An 18,999-nucleotide genomic window follows, 5' to 3' on the forward strand; every position below is an offset into this window, starting at 1 on the left:
ATAACTTCCAGATTCCTTTATGATTTCAAGCATCAAATCATTTTCAAGAAAACTCTGAACATTACCAGCATACTTGAAAGGCTGTATATCTAGAAAATGCATGAAGGTGCTTACTCTCAGTATATTAACTTTTGGGTTAATATTCTGTTGAAGGTGAGAACAATGAGGCAATTCCATGTGTTCCCACCAGGTTCTCAGGTTGAGACACAAGGGCATTGGGGTAGTGGATGTTTCTTTGGGAATCCAAGCACATCTCACCTAATGGACCACATGCAGTCTGGACACCTTCTCTCATTCTTGTGCTGCTCCATTTTTTGTTGGTCTTCCACATATCTTGTCCTCTAATATCATGTCTCTCCACACACAGTCTCACAGTTGTTTTTTCTCCAGTCACTAATACTGGAGCCTCTGTATCTGGTTATCTCACAGTCACTGATTTCCCCCTCAATCTATAGCCTTATTGACAATGGTCTTTGTTTAGTACATAGTTTTTGGGCTATTAATCCATAAACCCAGACAGAGAGGACTATTATTCCATAAACCCAGATATATCTACACTTACTATAAACTTAATCCATCTGTCTCTACATCTAATATATTTGCTAACCCAGAAAACATATAAAAGGTTTGCATCAAACAATGAAATCTTCTCCCAGAAGAATTTCTGTCAAGTGTCAAACAAAACATTTGCCATTCTTCTCATGGTAAGCTAAATGGAAAAAAGAATCATTAAAGTTTTTCAGTATCTAAGATAAAGCCATCGTAACAATGAAATTCTTTAGTTATGACTAATCTTCCAGTGGACTTAGAAACCCAAATCATGTATTGGAGGTTTTTTCTTCTTTGTTCCATAGAAAGACTAATAGGAAAAAACTGCAGTATGAGTACTTTGCAAGGACAACTGTCTATGATGAATAACCTGTTTACAACCTCCTCTCACCTCTCCAGCATCCAGTCCCTGTACAATAGCTAGAGATGCAGAAGAAACAGGCTCAGAGACATTTCAAGACATCACTCAAAACCAGGAGCAGACTGGTTATTAAGATAACTGCTTTTGTCTTTGGTGATCATGAAAAAGTCATCTTTGATTTATTAACAAAATCACAGAATCACAGAATAAGCTGAGTTGGAAGGGATCCACAAGGATCCTGAAATCCAACTCCTGACCCTGAACAGGGCCATCCCAGAGAATCCCACCAGGTGCCTGAGAGCGTTGCCCAAGCTCTCATTGAACTCTGTTAGGCTGGAGCTGTGACCACTTCCTGGGGAGCCTGCTCCAGTGCCCAACCACCCACTGAGTGAAGAACATTTTTCCTAATATCCATCCTAAGGCTCCCCTGACACAGCTTCAGGCCATTCCCTTGGGTCCCATCACTGTTGACCACAGAGAAGAGATCAATGTCTGACTCTCCTCTTCCCCTCATGAGGAAGTTGTAACTGCAGTGATGTCTCTCCTCAATGTCTCTTCTCCAGGCTGAACAGACCAAGTGACCTCAGCCACTCCTCAAAAAGCTTCTCCTCAAGGCCCTTCACCATCTTTGTTGCCCTCCATTAAGTGCTCTCAAATAATTTAACATATTTCTTATATTGTGGCACCCAAAACTCCCCCAGCACTCAAGGTGAGGCTGCCCAGAGCAGAGCAGGACAATCCCCTCCTGGCTGCCTGGCTGGTGATGCTGTTGAACTGCATGCGGTTGGTGATTGCCCAGTACTATGATTTGCTGAGGTCTTTCTGCTTTATGCATTAAAATATTATAGTTTCATTCATTCACATGTTTCCTCTTGCCTAGATTAAACCCCTTCAAATGCTTCAAGATTTATTCAGATTTATGCTTTTGCTAGTGATTTTATCTTATTTGAAGTATTTTGGCCTGTTGAAATTGTTTCTCAGAAATTAAAGCTCGGTACACAGAAAATGGACACTAAATCTGGTGATATTTTACCAGTTATCCTACCTCTTACACATCAAATCTCCTGTCAGGACTTATGAGAAGAGAAGCTATTTGTTGCAAGTGGATAACACTGCTGAATCATCTTTAGTTACCATTTCTAAGCAACCCTTCACAGTTGCTATTTCATCAATCCATACTCCTGCCCAACCCCAAAGCATAAATACATTGGTATGTCCACTGTTCCACTGAACTCTACACTATACAGCTTGTTTTTGGCCTAACAAACCACTCAGTCTCTACTTCATATACACATTCAGGACTATAATTAAAACTAGAGTTTGATGTTCTAGTCATTTTCCTCCATGATGAAATACTGGACACTACTGCCAGGTTTAGGCACTGAAGGAGATAGGCTGTAGATGTGGCTAAACAGGAAAAATCTTACTATATTCTATGCCTACTGTTTAGTCTTCAGGACATAATCAGGGTAAGTGGGCACACAGCTGGTGTTGGATAATAAAAATTAAGTATGATGGATCATTATATGCAAATATGTGTGTCTTCTCTCTGACAGTCTGTGATTACCTACAATCTTCCTGATGGACCTCACAAGTCCCATGACCACTATCTTCTTTGAGTTTTTATGACATGTGTATTCTTAGAGTATGTAGAAGACTAGTTGTGTGGACAGGAATCCCAACATGAGTTAGAAGAATTAAAAAAGCAAGGAAACAAGTCCACTTAAATTTCTGAAGTGAATAATGTGAGAGGAAGAAAAAGAAACACAAAGGATAGAGGTTCAGAATGGAAATACCTGGAGCCATGTAAAGTATACCTAAAATCTCCCTGAGTTGCCTAATTCACAGGACATTTCATATTTGGATTCATCTCAGAATTGCCCTTTGTGAAACATGTATGTGTCCCAGTAGCTTATAGGCAGAAGCAGGAGTTCAGCAACAATGAGAAAAGAGTGGTCAGAGCAACAAGCTCTGGGTGCAGATGCCCAACCACTGTCAATCCTCTTTTAAATATTACTGGCTGCTTATCTGAGCTATGAGCACCATATTTACAGACTCAACAGAAATAAATAGGATCCTTCTGAATACTTAAGCTGTGTAACATCACACATGAATGGGACATTCAGATTTCTCAATAGTGTGTGCAGAATGCAGATGTCATTGGCCAAAACTTCACAACATATGTACATTTCAGAGCACCATTTTGTGTACAATTAACTGAATATTTCTACACCCATAAATAATGAGCAGATCAAGTTCAGATGTGAATTGTGCAGACTTCAGCCAGTTTGCTTCTTTACAAATTTGATGCTGTATCTGGGAAAAAACTTCATCATTTTAAACAAAGTTGTGTTTCTCATTGCCAAGCTACTCACTAACTTCAGAAGTGCCTTGAAGGCAAGGTCCAAGTACCATGAGATTGATTGTTCATAATTTCTCCCATCTGAGAAAAAAATTCTACCTTATGTTACTTTAATATCAGTTGGGGTGAAATTCGCATTTACTTTTATGAATGACAGGCTTCCCTAACTTCACATAAAAAGACAGAAGTTATCAATACTCACTGAAATTATTATGAATTCTACAGAAAAAAGAAAAAGGTTTTGTTAAACTGTGCATGTGTGTAATAGGCAAGACTCAACTGGCTTGTGATACACAGTAAGTCAGGAAACCAGCTACCATCTGTTTGACACTCTTTTAGACAATTTATGTTACTTTAATATACAGTTTTCTCTTTAATCCCATTGGGTAACATCTCACAATTGTGCACACAGAAGAAAAAATTCATCTCAAGTTCCACTATCACCCATTTGCTATGTAGTTATAAATGGCATTCATATAAAATTGCAGAGGTAAAAATTGCAGAGAGGTGAAACTATTAAGGGAATAAATGGGGGAATGAAGAGGGAATGAGGGGGCAATATTAACAGTATTCTATCAAACCATTGTGAAATTGCTATACTTGGTGAGTCATGATAACTTAAAACAGAGGCACAGAGTCCTAAGGAAAAGTATAGATCAACATTACTTTTTCCTCTTTTATTCTTAAATAGGAATATTTCCTTCCTGAACTGATGAAGAAGGTGCATTTAAAAAATAAAGTTTTCCTCACAAGAACTACAGAGCGCATCCACGTCTAAAGATATTTTATCAGTAGAGATTGAAAACATTAAAAAACATCTTATGAGACTACTTCCCAGACTATTTTGTGCAGAACACAACTGTTTAGACTGCTTCATGTAGCCAAAGGAGATATTTTCTGTCCCAAGTGGTAAGTATGCTTATTTCAGTCAATATGCAAAGATAGGTTAGCTCTGATCCTTCAGGCTGCTGCTTTGGAGACTGAATTTGAAATTATTTATATTGTGCTATTGATAACAGTTAGGCTCATTGAAAGGAACTGAGTGGCATGTAGTCTATTTAATTATGGCTTAGCATCAAACCAGGCTTAGTCTTTGTTGTTAGGGTAAAAAAAAGGTACCTACAAAACAACAACAACAGCAGCAACAACAACAACAACAACAACGAGATAATAGTACTGAGCTTTCCTGGCACATATGCAGTGAGTTTTGGCTAAGGAAAAGAAAGGCATGATTCTGTGCTTTTCACATCAGAGAGATACAGCATCAAAAAGACATTGTTTGTGATGAAAAGTGCCTCATAAAAACAAAGCAAAGGACAACTTCCTTCTTTCCTCACCAAAAACGTTATTGTGGATTTCATCCACCCTTTCTGAACTCCATTTCTACTCATTGCAATGTGATTTGCATAAGATCTCCTGTGCATAAGTACACAGGAAATCATCTCACTTGTGTTCATGTGATGTCTTTCCCACCACACAACAGCCCAGCTCCTTCCCTTTCATAGATTTAACATCCGAGCTGTGCTGTGGTGAGTGGAGAGAAGGAGTCCAGAGGCCATGTTCTGATGATCACCCTGCCAAAGCAGGGCTGAACCTGTTTATCTGGAGATCCTGGCTCCTGCTGCATCCATGGATCTCAGTGCAGAGTACTGTGCAAAGTCTACAGGTCATAAATGAAAGAAGCACAGACAAATGGGGACCTCTAAGACACAGGGAACAAAAGACCATAATAACTGTATACAACAGTGGGAATTTCAGTACGACAAGAATGAAAGACCCTACTACAAATCCTCTGGTTCACCCCTCCACTCTGAGGCAGAAGCAGCTGTATGGCTGCAATGTTGGGCAGGCACCTGTCTGATCCAGCCTTCAAGTGCATCAGTATGAGGATTGCACAAATACCTCAGTTCCACCAAATATACTGTTAGAAAGTTTGTGTCATGTTAATCCTCATTGCTACAGAGCTGACCAAACCTCCTTATTCTTCCATAGCAGACATGCAGACATGGAAAATACAGTATTCCCATATTCTTTGTCTGTTTCCCAGTTTTTGGCTAAACCTTCTCAATCTTCTCAGGACTAAAGCATTGCAATTCACCTGAGTTCTTTTTCATTCTGAATGTTTTCTATGGGATCAATTTCCTATAGGTAGGCCTCATAGGTTCACAGATGCACAAGGCCCAAAAATGTTTTAAGAATTCCACCTGATGACTTACCAATGTTGAATAAAGAAGTGTTTAATTGCCATCTCTTATAGGACATACTTTATCTACACGTCCTTTTTTCATATTTTGATGTTTTGGCAATAGCTTGAAATAATTGACTTGTCATCTTGTGTTTGCTTGCAGACAAGCAGTCCATCAAATATCATCCCACAATGATTTCTATATTGATACAAAATCTTATTCTTGTCCTTCACATATTCTTGCTTCCCAGCATAAGAATAAAATTATTTCTTCCTTTTATGCTTCAAACTGGTGAATTTCAGAGAAAATTTGCAAAACTTTCACAGTGAAGCTTCTACTAAAGACTCATTTAATTTTAATTGGAGCTTTAGACATGCAGAATCTTCTGCAGTTTGTTTTGGTTTTTTTTAAACCAAAGGTGAATTTTACTTAATGGGTCATTTCCTTAGTTACCTTACATATATATTTATATATTTTACCAACATTTCTATCCATATAGCTCTATCTGTAGAGATACTATATTTTAAAGAACTCAATCATCTCCATAAATGCCCTAATGTATATGCAACTACATCAATATATATCTGTACTTTGAATCTTTGATCTTTGAAATAGGTTTTTACTGAAATAACTGCGACCAGTTATTTCAGTTATATCAGTGTTCTAGTTAACTACACCAGCATGAGGGTAGAAAGAAATGGATCATGTATGGTATGCTTAAGGGCATACTGTTCTGATCATAAGTGGTAAGAGTTAAGATATTTCTGCCCCAGCTACTTGCTACTGCCCAATCCAATGCTCCTGTCTCCTGAAACCCATAACACATCTGTGTGTGTGCCTGTTTGTACCTTGGTTGTCTCCAAGCAGTGTACTGACAAAAGGCATATCAAGTAACCAGAAATTCATCACTTTGTATGACTCCTCCATCCTCATCCCCACTTGGCACTGTTCAACCTTGAGGTATATTCATGCTGAACAGCAGAATATGGTGCAAGGATTCATCAGCAAGCAATGAATGCCTTGCTTCAAAATCAGAAATTCATCAGACATTCTCAAAGTGATACTGAACCCAAGTTAATAAACCTGCTCAGACATGAACAGGAGATTAGGGAGAAGTCAAGTCATGATTACAGACCTCAAAGAGCAATATTTTTTGGTAGGAAAGCAGCAAGAAGCTGGAGGCATTTATTTCCTAACCTGATTCAACTCTAGAAAGAGCAGTTCATCTGGTCCAATTTTCTGCACCTTTTGAAAACACTATAAAACATTTTGGTGTATCTAGGAATAAAAAACTATTATTTTCTCAGGACCTTATAATCTCTTTGTTATCTGCCTTAGTTATATCCTACTTATTCAATAAATTTTGAAAAAGGCAGAAGCATAATGATTTCAATCCATACCAAGAGATGGAAAAATATCTATCAGTATTTGCCCAGGGAAACAGTACTAGATCCTGCTGTTATGAGACACAATTAAATGTAAATGTTCCTTTACGGTAAAAATACTACTTAATTTATAAGCACATAAAATGGACTTGAAAACGATGGGTTTTACGCGTATTCATAAGAATTTAGTGCTGTTCTTATAAAAACAAACACAAATAGTTTGTTCTCCCAGGGTTTTATTTCCCCTTTCCTTTTTTCCATTAATTGCAGCAAATTTCAAGGTAATATGTGAAGTTACTGGACAGCAATATGCACTAATATAGTAAATGCACATGAATGTGTACTCACATATCCATTTCTATTTAATTGTAAAGCAGTTATACAATCTTTGCTTGAAATTAATTTTTCAAACTATTGGATAGTGTCCAATTAATTTTTTTTAAATTATTGATTTTACTCATGTTACTTTCAAGGCTTACTATCTTTAAAATAGAGATTATATCAGTGAAGTCCAACCACATGTGATTTAAAACTAACTTAAACTGTTTCAGTAAACAATATTCAATAGGTAATGTACTGGAGAACTGGTGAATTGTACAGCTAAGGTTTAAAATATGTGATTTTTTTTTTTTTTTAATTACGTGGTTTAAGAATTGACTAGTGTATCTCAGAATACAGTGGGGAATCATTGCCAAATATTATTTTCCTACATAAATTTTCAATTTGATGGTTGTAGGATCAGTGATTCATGATCTAGAATAAAATTCTAATTTATTTAAGAATTTTCATAGGTCATTAAAAATATATATACTCAGCAGCATGAAATGCCATCAAGAATGCTGTCAAGAATACCATCAAGCAGCGCACATCCTAGAAACAACAAATCTGGATTCTCATTACTGTTCCTAAAGTAAATACCTTGCATGTCTGAAGAGATTTTTGAATTGGGCATAGGGATACTGTGACAGTGGCTGTTTAGCTTCTGATTTTGAAGCATGTAATTTGAGGGTAGTTGGGAAATCTTTGCAACAAGTTTTACAATGACAGAAAGTCATAGGAAAAGAGGAAATGGCTTTAGACGGAATAAGAGTAAGTTTAGATTAGATTTTAGGAAGAAATTCTTTGCTCTGAGGGTGGTAAGGCACCAGAACAGGTTGCCCAGAGAAGTTGTGGATGCCTCATCCACTGGCAGTGTCAGTGCCAGGCTGGATGGAGCTCTGAGCAGCCTGGTCTAGTGGAGGGCATCCCTGCCCAGGGCAGATGAGTTAGAGCCAGATGATCATTGAGGTCCCTTCCAACCAAACCATTCTATGGCCCTATGACTCTAATGAGGATAAGTATGACTGAGGAACTAAGAGTAGCAAATAATGATGGCAAGTTACACAGTGTGGTCTGAATATCTTTGTTGGGATTGTCCCTTTGAGTTCCTTTGATGCAGCAAAGCTCAAAATTATACAAGGAATTACTAAAAAGGAGATACTGAAAAATGTTAGTGTTCAGCTTTAACATCATGCGCACTTTGCAGTAAATGAGTGAACCAATATGTTCTGGTGTCTTGCAGAAGTAAAAAAAAAAAAACCTAATTGAATCTTTGAATATGAATGCAGGAGTACATTTGAAAAAGGGAGGGAGACAAGTTTCATCTTCAGAAATACTGGTAATCATTGATGAAACTAGAAGGACAGTTCTGTTTACCATATTTCATCAATAAAAGATTGGAAAAAAATGAGATAGGTATAAAAATGAAGCCAGGATAAAGCAGAAAATGCATTACTTGCATTAAACAGCCATGTGATTTAGTTCATTAAGTCTGTTTTATTTCACCAAATTAGTAATTTTTTAGAAAGAAATGAATATATTCAAAAAGTATTTTGATCTAGTAGAGAAGGTCTTGATGACTGCAGAAAAAAAAATTGAGTTAAAATTTCCTTTTGCATTTACAGGTGAAAGAAATGGTTCTGTTCACTATTTTTGGTTACTGGAAACTGATGGCAAGATCCTTTCTAAAAGCTATTCTTCAACCATGAACATGTCATGGGTCTCAACAAAACAGTAAGAGAAGAAATTTCTATGGTAGGTAATGTATGAAGAATCAAATGAATGGAGTCATGTTTTCTTCTTTTAAGAAGCATTCATTCATGAAAAACTCTTAGTCATTAAGCTAGGAAGCATCATAATTACATTTTAATGCCTTATTCTAATTCCAATACTGTGAGAAAATACCCACTATGAACTCCTAGGGACAATTGCTGTTGAAGCATACTCCCAAGGATGCTGTTCAGTGTGAGACAGTTCTGGTAATTCCTGCCATCCACACCCACTGCTGTGGTCTTCAGCACTGCCTACACAACCTCTGCAGGGCATTTGGAGAATGGGGTAGGAAGCTACAGCACTTCCTGTGCGTATCCCCTTGACTCCCAAAACATTTCAAACATCACAGAAAATGCTTCTTATAGCTGTTATCAGTTCTCACATGAGTTTGGAAGCTCATCTTTCAGAAAGGCAATTTGCAGCCAGATCTCCTCCTACTGGAGAATGTGTTTGTCCCCAGGAGTGTTATAGGCAAAGAGTGAGAAGAGCTTTTCTCTGGGGAGTGGGACGGCGCCAGATGTGCTTTGCTCCTGGTAAGAAGGCAAGAAAAGAACAAGAATGCTCCTCAGAGCCTGGGCTGCATAAGAAGAGCTGGATAAAAGCAAAGCAAGAGGGGAGAAGCTGAAACCCAGTGCTGAGAGGGAGGGTAAGAGAGCTGTGCTCAGGGCACCTGGTTTACAGCTGGAGAGCAGTGATGTGGGAAGGGCAGTGATGGTCACTCAAGTAATCTCTCTCTGTCTCACTCCTTTTCCTGCAGGGGATCTTACATCCTCACTCCCAGTCCCACAGGACCAAACAGAGACTGGGACAATATAAGGTGCTGTGAAAACTGGGAATTAGAGGATGGGGGAGTCACAAAATTAAATATAGGAAAAGAAAAGAAAAGCTGATCTAACAAGAAAATTTACGGTGTGCAAGTTATCCAGCACTGAGTCCTTGACATGCTAACTGCCATCACCAACACCAGTTTGGTAAATATATATTAAATTATATGCATACATTTTTAAAGAGGCATTAGGTTAGCTAGCTACATCACCCTGGGCCCACATTAGCTATAGACTGTGGCAAGGGATTGGCTGGACAGGCAAACTGTCTTGCAGTATATCCATGAGGTTTCAGAAAAACCAATCCTGGTAACATAAAACACTTATATTTTTATTGTATGCATAAAGCTACCTAAGTGCAGTAAGAAAATCTGTTTGTTACCATGGAGCCCTCTCTTAGAACAACATGGTAAAATCCAGCAAAGTTTTATGTGTGATGTGAGAATAATATAGATCTCTGGTTTTCTCAGAGCTACGTGGATGGCCCAATGGAGAAATTGATTATGCATCAGCATCCTACAGAAAATAAAAACCAAGAATTGTGTTTTAAGTGACTAAAATTGAGCAGTGCATATTACCTACAGTCTTCCCAATAAATTACTTTTGTTTTACAAGTAACCTCTAGAATAGCTGTAGATCTTTTGTTGACTCCTCCAAAATAAATGTTCCACATATAAGTGGAATATTAATCTAGACGGTATCTGGGAGATTGCAAGATAGTAGAGCCTTACAAAAACTTACTCAGCATTGATATTTTAATTGTTTCCACACTTTAAATTAAGAGTACTTTAAGTTAATATTTTCAATTATCCAATAAAAGTGAAATGAAATACATATTTTTAATCTTTTTGGCATGAATTTTGGTATAGGAGGTACTTGAACTGAAATATACTTTTCCAGGCTGTTACTAAGCTTGGTGCTAATACATTTCTTATTCTTTTTAATCCTAATATAAATATAGTGGGGGAGATTGCAATTTAACATAATACATTCCCTGTCATCTGAGTATATTTTCATATTTCTTGTAACACTTTCCAGTTGCTTTTCATAATTTCCAGTTTTTTTTTCTCTGATGAAAAAACAAGACATTCACACACTGGGAGTAAAGAAATTTTTGTAGTCAGTCCAATTCTGCTGAAAAACTGGGATGTAGGCTTATCAAATTACATTCACCCATTCTGTGGTCCAATGCAAAACCCTGGGTTATGCCAACACATCCCTTTGTAGGTGCACCTTGCTGCCCACCGTGAAGAACTGATTTGGCTAATAGCAGCAACACCTCCAAAACTCATCTAAGGAAATAAAACTATACTTCAGTTCTTTGCTCTGACCTGCATATTATTTGGTCCTGAATCTGGTGTCATACTTTTTTGCTGATGATCTGTAGTTTTAATGTGCATATATCTTTCCACTGTGCCTGGTAAAAAAAGATTGTCTTCACATGGTCTTCCTCCTCCCATTCTAGTCTCCCTCCTCTTCACACTAGATCAGCATTTTCAGCTATGAAGGCATGCAGTAAACCAGCTCAAGCACTGGTCTTCTGAAAAATAAGCAAGTGTCATGTTGTATTAGTATTAAATATGCTGTCAGAGAGTGAAAATAAATAGTTGGTGGCATAAAGGAGCTAAGAGTGTCCATCACTTTCCAGTGAGTATACCAATTTACGAGCATATCAAAGAACAGCCTCAGAAACTAATTACAGGTAGCAACTTTCCCTTTCATCTCTGTATAAGAAAACTCTTTCTTTTCCACTCAGTGTTAGTACATCTTTACACCTCAAGGAGTGTTTTACAATGCTTGCTGAGCATAGCATGTTTTGCATTTGTCAGCTTTTTTCAAATGTTTACAGGAGAGTGAAAACCATAATAAGAAGGGAAAAGATGGCAGTAAAATATACTGAAGGTAAGCAGAATTGATCTCTTATGGCTCTTCTGGCTGACTTCTGGCCTCCAGAAGAATTTCCTGTTTGGAAGAGACAGTATTTACTTCCAAATAAGTACACATCTATTATTCATTATATGACACCTGCTGCATTCCCATGGAGTTATTGAGGCTGCACAAGACACAATTCACTGCCAGCAGAATAAATTGCATATTAGCATCCAGCATAGGTAGGATGTGTCTCTTAGTTCCATGCAGAAGGGGAAGATATCAGTCACATATGATTTTATTGCAACTCTAAATTTAGTCTATAAATTTTTCTTTTTATTTCTCGTGCACACAAACATCAGGAGCTTTACATTGAGGATTAGTACAGGTTTTACAGCTTATCTCTTCAATTCCCCCTTCCAGAATTTAGTTATAAGACACAAGTGAACAACTCTTTTCAAAACAATTTTTTTCTGTAGCAAATTTCCTTCTTTAAAAAAATACCCATTTTGTTGAAATTCTTCAATTCTTACTGGAAAAAGGAAAAAAAAAATAAAAAATCAATCCATGTGAAACCATCTTCTACTGAAATGGCATGATGTTTTTTCAAGATGTTAATACCCTTGTAAACCATTAGGTCATCCTTTGGTAGTTTTTGACATCCCCTTATGGCATTTCAAGACTAGGCACATAAAAACTGGAGCTGGAGAATGATATTGTGCAATTTTCATAGTAGATAGCAAAGAGTAAAAAGGAAGCAGGCTGTAAAAAGAAAACAAAAACTAGCTTTCCATGTGGACTCTCAGACTCCCATGAATATAATCAACATGCTGCTGAAATAATACACCATTCAGCAAAACAACATCTTCCACAGGTCCAAATTAGTGCTGCATGAGAGCCATCCTTTTTGCTTGCTGCCTGGCAAAATATAATCCCTTATCCTGATTGGTGTCTAGGGATGCTACTCTTGTGCAAAATATAATTAACAACATTATTAATGCACAATTATGTCAACATTCCCATACCTATTAGAGAAGGTTTGTTTGTCTTGACCTTTTGTAAACACAATTAAATATAATAGTCAATTAAGGTACTGAAATTACCTAATAACCAATTGTGTGTCTGCCTAGGGACTTTCAGCAAGAAAGGACACCAAACTAGAAATACAAAATCAAAATCACAAATATTGTGATAAAGATGATTATCATTAAAAGTTAATAAGAATGTTATATTCAACTACTTTCATCAGTTTAATCCAATAATTTAGAAATTTCAGAAGGGTATTCTGTAAGTTTCTTAAAGAATTAAGCATGTCAGAGCTGGTCTCTTTGACTTGATGAAAAGTTTTCAAGGGAAGAAGCATCTCTCCTTCTACCTCTCTGGAAGCCTATTCCACCAATTTCCCTAATTCCCAGATGGAACCTGAGAAGCCTCAGAGAAAAAAGAAAACAATAATTATCTGATTTACTTCTCCTGTGTTTTGCTTCTTTTGATTGTGTTTGGAGATTGTTTACCACAGGTGATTGTTTTATTGGTTTATGACATGAATTGTTTTCACTCTTTGGCCACTCAGTGCCAAGCTGTGTCAGGACTCTGAAAAGAGTCACGAGTTTTCATTATTATCTTTTTAGCCTTCTGTAAGAATCCTTTCTGTATTCTTTAGCATAGTATAGTTTAGTATTCTTTAATATAATATAGTATCTTAAAATAATAAATTAGCCTTCTGAGAACATGGAGTCAAATTCATCATTCCTTCCTTCATCTGGGGGCAACCCAAATACAATATATCCCTGCTTAGATATGAGAATATTGTGGCTGACAATGTTGAAAGCCTTAATAAAGAAAATCACACCTACTACTGTCTGGTAATCTGAAAATCCAAGTATTTTGTCATACACAGCAGTTAGGCTGCTTTACAAATCATAAATCTCTACGGACTATGCCCAACCACCTAAGACAACCCAGATTCTTGTAACAAAAAAATTAATTTTCTTGTTAATCACCCCTTTTTTCTGGTGCTGTTTACCTTTCCAGTGCTTCTTGGACCCTAATATCATCAGCATTCCTCCAGGAGATTGGGAAGGGCTGGAGGGAATGGGAATGGTGTACTATTTCAGCAGCATGTTGATTATATTCATGCGAGCCTGAGAGTCCACATGGAAAGCTAGCTTTTATTTTCTTTTTGCAGCCTGCTTCCTTTTTACTCTTTACTATCTACTATGCAAATTGCACAATATCATTCTCCAGCCCCAAATGGCATGAAGATTTCTGTTTTCTACGCACTGTGTATGTTTGCCAGGTCTACACCACCCACAGTATTTCCAGAGGTTAAGCTCAAACAGCTCAGACAATAAACACTTCACCACTAGACAATTAGTGAAACAGGGCAATATATGACCCCACACTGTCAATACAAGGCATTTTAGTAGAAATGAAAGAAAAATCACTTTCATTTGGCTCCCAAACACAAGACACAAGCAGTGGAAGAGCAGCAGTGGTGTTCAGTGAGGAACATTTGGAGCACATCCCACAGGTTACCAGGGCATGGAGTCACCAGCAGGAACAGCTCGCTGCGCCTGTGCATCCTGCAGCTGCAGGCTGATCACACTCCTGGCCTCTTACTTCATTTCTCTTCAACAGAAATTAAGTATCGGAAAAAAAATAATCACTTCCCATGTCTTACAGTAACAAAAATGTTTGGAAGCTTCATGACAACATCAGAAGTCAGAATCAACACCCTTTAGATGAATTTTGTGCTGTTCTCATGAAAAAAAATCCTTTTGTCCCAGGACAGGTCCTCTCACTCTGTGCGCAAGAGGCTAATCCACACACAGAGTCAATTTGATTTATATGTAGTTCTGTGGAGAAAGGGGATCTGGATGGCAACTCCACAAAGCCAGAACACTGACTATAAAAATCTTTCAGTATTATACATTTTAGCAAACAAAGGCAATAATGTTCATTGGCTACAAATCACATTGTCCTTTTATTAAATAGTATTCTATCTTCTACTGGTTAAATGATTCTCTTCCTTCTCCTGCTAATTAGTCCACATACTAAATCCTCTTCTTTTGAGCTGGTGCCTTCCTTAAGACAGTGGTTCTGATCCCACCCTTTACCTAGCTGGATGAGATGGCTTTGATTTATTCCTCATAATCTGGCATTATCTTGGTTGTTTTCCCAAGTGTCCTTGGTTCACTGGTTCAGTTATGCCTGGGTTCAGCTGATGCATTGAAAGAAGTTTCTTTCTTCTATTCTTTTCTCTATAGCTGCTACATTACTGAGACACATTAAATGTAATTTATTTCTTTGGGAGCCATACATCAATATTAGAGTATGTCAAGTCAAGTGTGCTGAAATCAAGTATCACAGACAACTGAAGGCTGTACTTATTTTCTTCATTGCCTAATAAAAGACAAATCAAGAGTCAGTGTGAACAATAGCTTAAGAACTCTGTTTACTTCTTCATCAAAAGTGTCAGGGATCTGTACAAACATACAACTATTAGTAATATTTAGCCAATGCATGTGCTACCACTATACACACACTGGCTTCAAACACATCCTTAGGCACCAAAACAGAGAGTATGCTAGAGAGAGTCTTGGGATCTTGAAGCTAAAGACTGAATATCTGGCCAACAGTCTGGACCAGCTCACTACTTGGAATGCCTGACTGGGACCATGGGTATCTGTGGAAGATTTCTACTGAGTTCTGAGAATACAGACATAGAGGAAGAGACTTTTACTCATTAGCATCAAACTGTTATAGGCAGAAAGCTCCCCATGTGTCAAATGAAAGGTGTTTGAGCCACCCTAGTTAAAAGAAAGACTGGTGAGAATAGGGAAAAGTCTCAAATTCTTGCTATGTTTCATACTTAAATTCTTTTCAGGAATGGAATCACTGCTATACACATATTGTCATGTGTGCCTGCCTGCAAGAGGAGAAAGAGGTGAGTAAACTTCCTTCCTCATTGCCTTCCTCATGGAGCCCCCAGCCCCTGAAAAGATTCTGGAGAAGGACAAGTGACAGACTGAGGTTAACTGCTTTGAGAAGCTAACTCAGTCTGGGGATAGACCTACTGTGTTCAGGCCTTTTCCTGATGAAGCTGCCAACAATAATGCCAAATACAATAATGGCTTTGCAATATGGATAGGTATTTTCCAGCCTCATGACTACAGCTTACACACTTCTTGGCATGTAAATACACATGGAAGTAAAATAGGCATTTTTAAGGGGATAAGGTTTCTTCAGCTACCCTTGGATATGTATGGAATCTAGCACTGTGTCATTTAGCAAATGACACATACAAAACATATTAGTCAAGAATATATGCTCTTGAACAAGAGAGATGTTAAGAGTTCATGAATTCAAGCTTAGATTTAGTATTCAAGAGGTGATATTTATTTGCTATGGGAATATGTTGATGATAGTTTTCAGGAAGGGCACTTGGACTTCCCTTACCAGATAATAAACTGAAATAGCCACTGTTATTAAAGTAATTTAATTTAGCTGTTGTATGAGTGAAATTTCACACTGACACATGAAAAGCATAGAGCAGAATTTTCCTTCCTAAAATAAAACTGATTTTCCTGACAGATGCCTGTGTTTCACAACAGTAGCCATGATGCAACTATGGAAACTAACTGAAAAAGGCATTGAAGAAAATGTTCACTATAGGTTGGATAAAATGAGTCAGATAATATATTTTGATTAGTAATTTCCTCCCATGTTTGATACTATTCTTGACAAGTAGGCGACAGCATGAAGAGGAAGGAAACAAGTGTGTCTACATGTCTAAACATGAAATTAACTTAATTATTGTAACAAGAAGGTTTAAGTTATGCATTTGGGCAAAGCTTTTTAGCACAAATAAAGAAACAATTGAATGTATTGCTTAAGAGCAACCTGTAGTTCTTATAGCTGCATTTTGAGTACAAGTAAAAGACACACCCACTAGTGTGAAACTGTGATTCTGGGTCATATAGAAGCCTCATTTTCCATTTATTTATATGATGCAAAACACAGCAATTACAAGTCTAAGCTTTCTGAAGAGCAAGAGCAAAATAAGACTGTCCTTTGGGAAGTCACATGTCTACCAGGACAAAAAGATTCCACATGATGAAATCTGGAGTGTAACAAATGTAAAGGACAGATTAAAGATGAATTACACATAATGTTTGTAACATTGCTAAAGCTGTCTACACTGCACATTTGAAGACCATTATTTTCAAAAGCTTTTAAACTAAATCAACATTTAGCACTTAATCCTTCCATTTCACTTAGCTGTGGAAAGTTAGGCACCTAATTAATTACCACTGCAGGCAAAAGAGGGAGGTAAATGCTTGCAGATTGCCTTGTTTTAAGAGGATTGTTTGAGCTAGGTGGTTACCATTGATCTCCACAGAATATGAGGGCAGTCAGCTAACACCAGGTACCTTCTCAGCAGCTGTGATTGCACAAGCAGAACCCCTTGCAGAGATTGCAAATTACTTGCACTTTTTCATGTGAAAACATATTTAGGATACCTATAAGGTATCTCTGAAGAGATCTGAATTCTACTTTTAAGACATATGACTAGATCTTAATTTGAGAGCATGTGATGGGCTTTGGATGCTTGGGGAGTGCACCATGGGTCTCTGAAGTTTCACCATTACTGTCCCTTCCTAAGATCCACTTAAAAAAGCATTTACCTTATGCTGCTCTTCCTTGCCCCTCAAGAAACACCATATGCACAGGGCATCCTGATTAACTGCATCCTCACATTCAATCAGGGGAGAGAATGTCCCTTTTCAGGTGATTTCAGTTACAACATAGAAACTTGTTAAATTAAGTGAGAACATTTCTTACAACTTCACTCAGAACTACTGACAGCTGAGAGAGATTAAATGCTAAAACAAGGATGAAATATTTAATCAATCACAAAGTAGTTTTCTGTAAGGCAGAAAAAAGGTAGGAGAGGTGACTACATTCTGTAACTATGATGAACTCATGTGTTTTTATAACACCCTTCAGCCAACCATTTTACAGAACTTCCTGGCAACTTTCAGAAAGCTTTTAGAATAAAAAAGAAGCTGTGAAGTCAAAGAAAAATAATCCTTTTCTTTCCTCTTCATCCACTAATATAATATTTGTTATTTTCTAACCCAGACACATGAGACACAGAGCTAATGAATTATTTGGTAGAAATTAAATTCATTTTTAACTGAAATGAAGTAAAAAACCTTCAGGAAAGAATAATCTTCTTGGAATATATGTCACAGACTGCAGCTAGCAAAATAAAATTAATATCAGTGTCACTGGTGAAAGAACAACAATTGAATTTCTTCAGAAGTTAATCAAAAATGAGATCACCAACCTACATTCTGTTTAGATTTGGATTTATATATGCACTCATTATTTCAAGCAGCAGACTAGTCTACCTGCCTGTGAGGGCAGTTTTTTTCTTTACATATCTACCTTACTAAGGCTTCTTCTTACCTTGAAATCCCTTGAGAATATCTGCAGACGCCACCCAGTGTTCATAGAGAGACCTTCTCTGCTAAGCTAAGAACATTCATCACAATCCAGGCTTGGGGCAAAAAGCACAGGAGCTCCATTTACAATCCTGGAAATATACAAAAAGTTTAGATCTGTCAGGACTACTGCTAATTTCATTTAACATAGTGGTGATGTTTGCCTTTGATGTAATCATTTTTTGGTTAGGAAATTTATTCACAAGAAAGTTCATTTAGTCAGTTTTTAGTGGACAAGTAATCAAAAGACACAAGTCAGCTGGAAGCTAAGTTAAGCTTACCATAAATCATTGTTCAGTCCTGAATTTGTTATTACTTTTTAGGGGGACAAAATACAAGCTGGGCAACTTGACCACCTGAACCTGGAGAATTTCATTAGTTTGTAGACTATTGTGCAAAAATCAGAAAGCCATATCATGCCTTTTCCATTCTAAAGAGAAAATTAAGTATACTGAATCCCCAATGGTTGGTGGCATTTGACATTAAGTATTGGTTCCCTATGCTCTCAATGGATTTAACAGAAAAATGTTTTGACTGGATCATTTTATGGAGACAATCAAATTTCTCTGAAGTCAATGAATAGAAAAAAATAGAGAGAAAAAAAATGCAATCACCTAAATTAATCTCATATTCCCTTCCATCCATTCCTCCAGATATCTGCACTTTAAGACGATCATAGAATCATGCTGTCATAGACTGGTTTGGGTTGGAAGGAACCCTTAAAGCTCATCTAGTCCAACCCCCCTGCACTTAGCAGGGACATTTTAAACTATATCATGTTACCCAGAGCCCTGTTCAATCTGACCTTGAATGTTTCCACAGATGAGACATCCCGAGTGCCGGATGCTGCTATGGGCAAC

This window comes from Agelaius phoeniceus, chromosome 1, assembly GCF_051311805.1.
Source record: "Agelaius phoeniceus isolate bAgePho1 chromosome 1, bAgePho1.hap1, whole genome shotgun sequence".
NCBI classification, from domain to species: Eukaryota; Metazoa; Chordata; class Aves; order Passeriformes; family Icteridae; genus Agelaius; species Agelaius phoeniceus.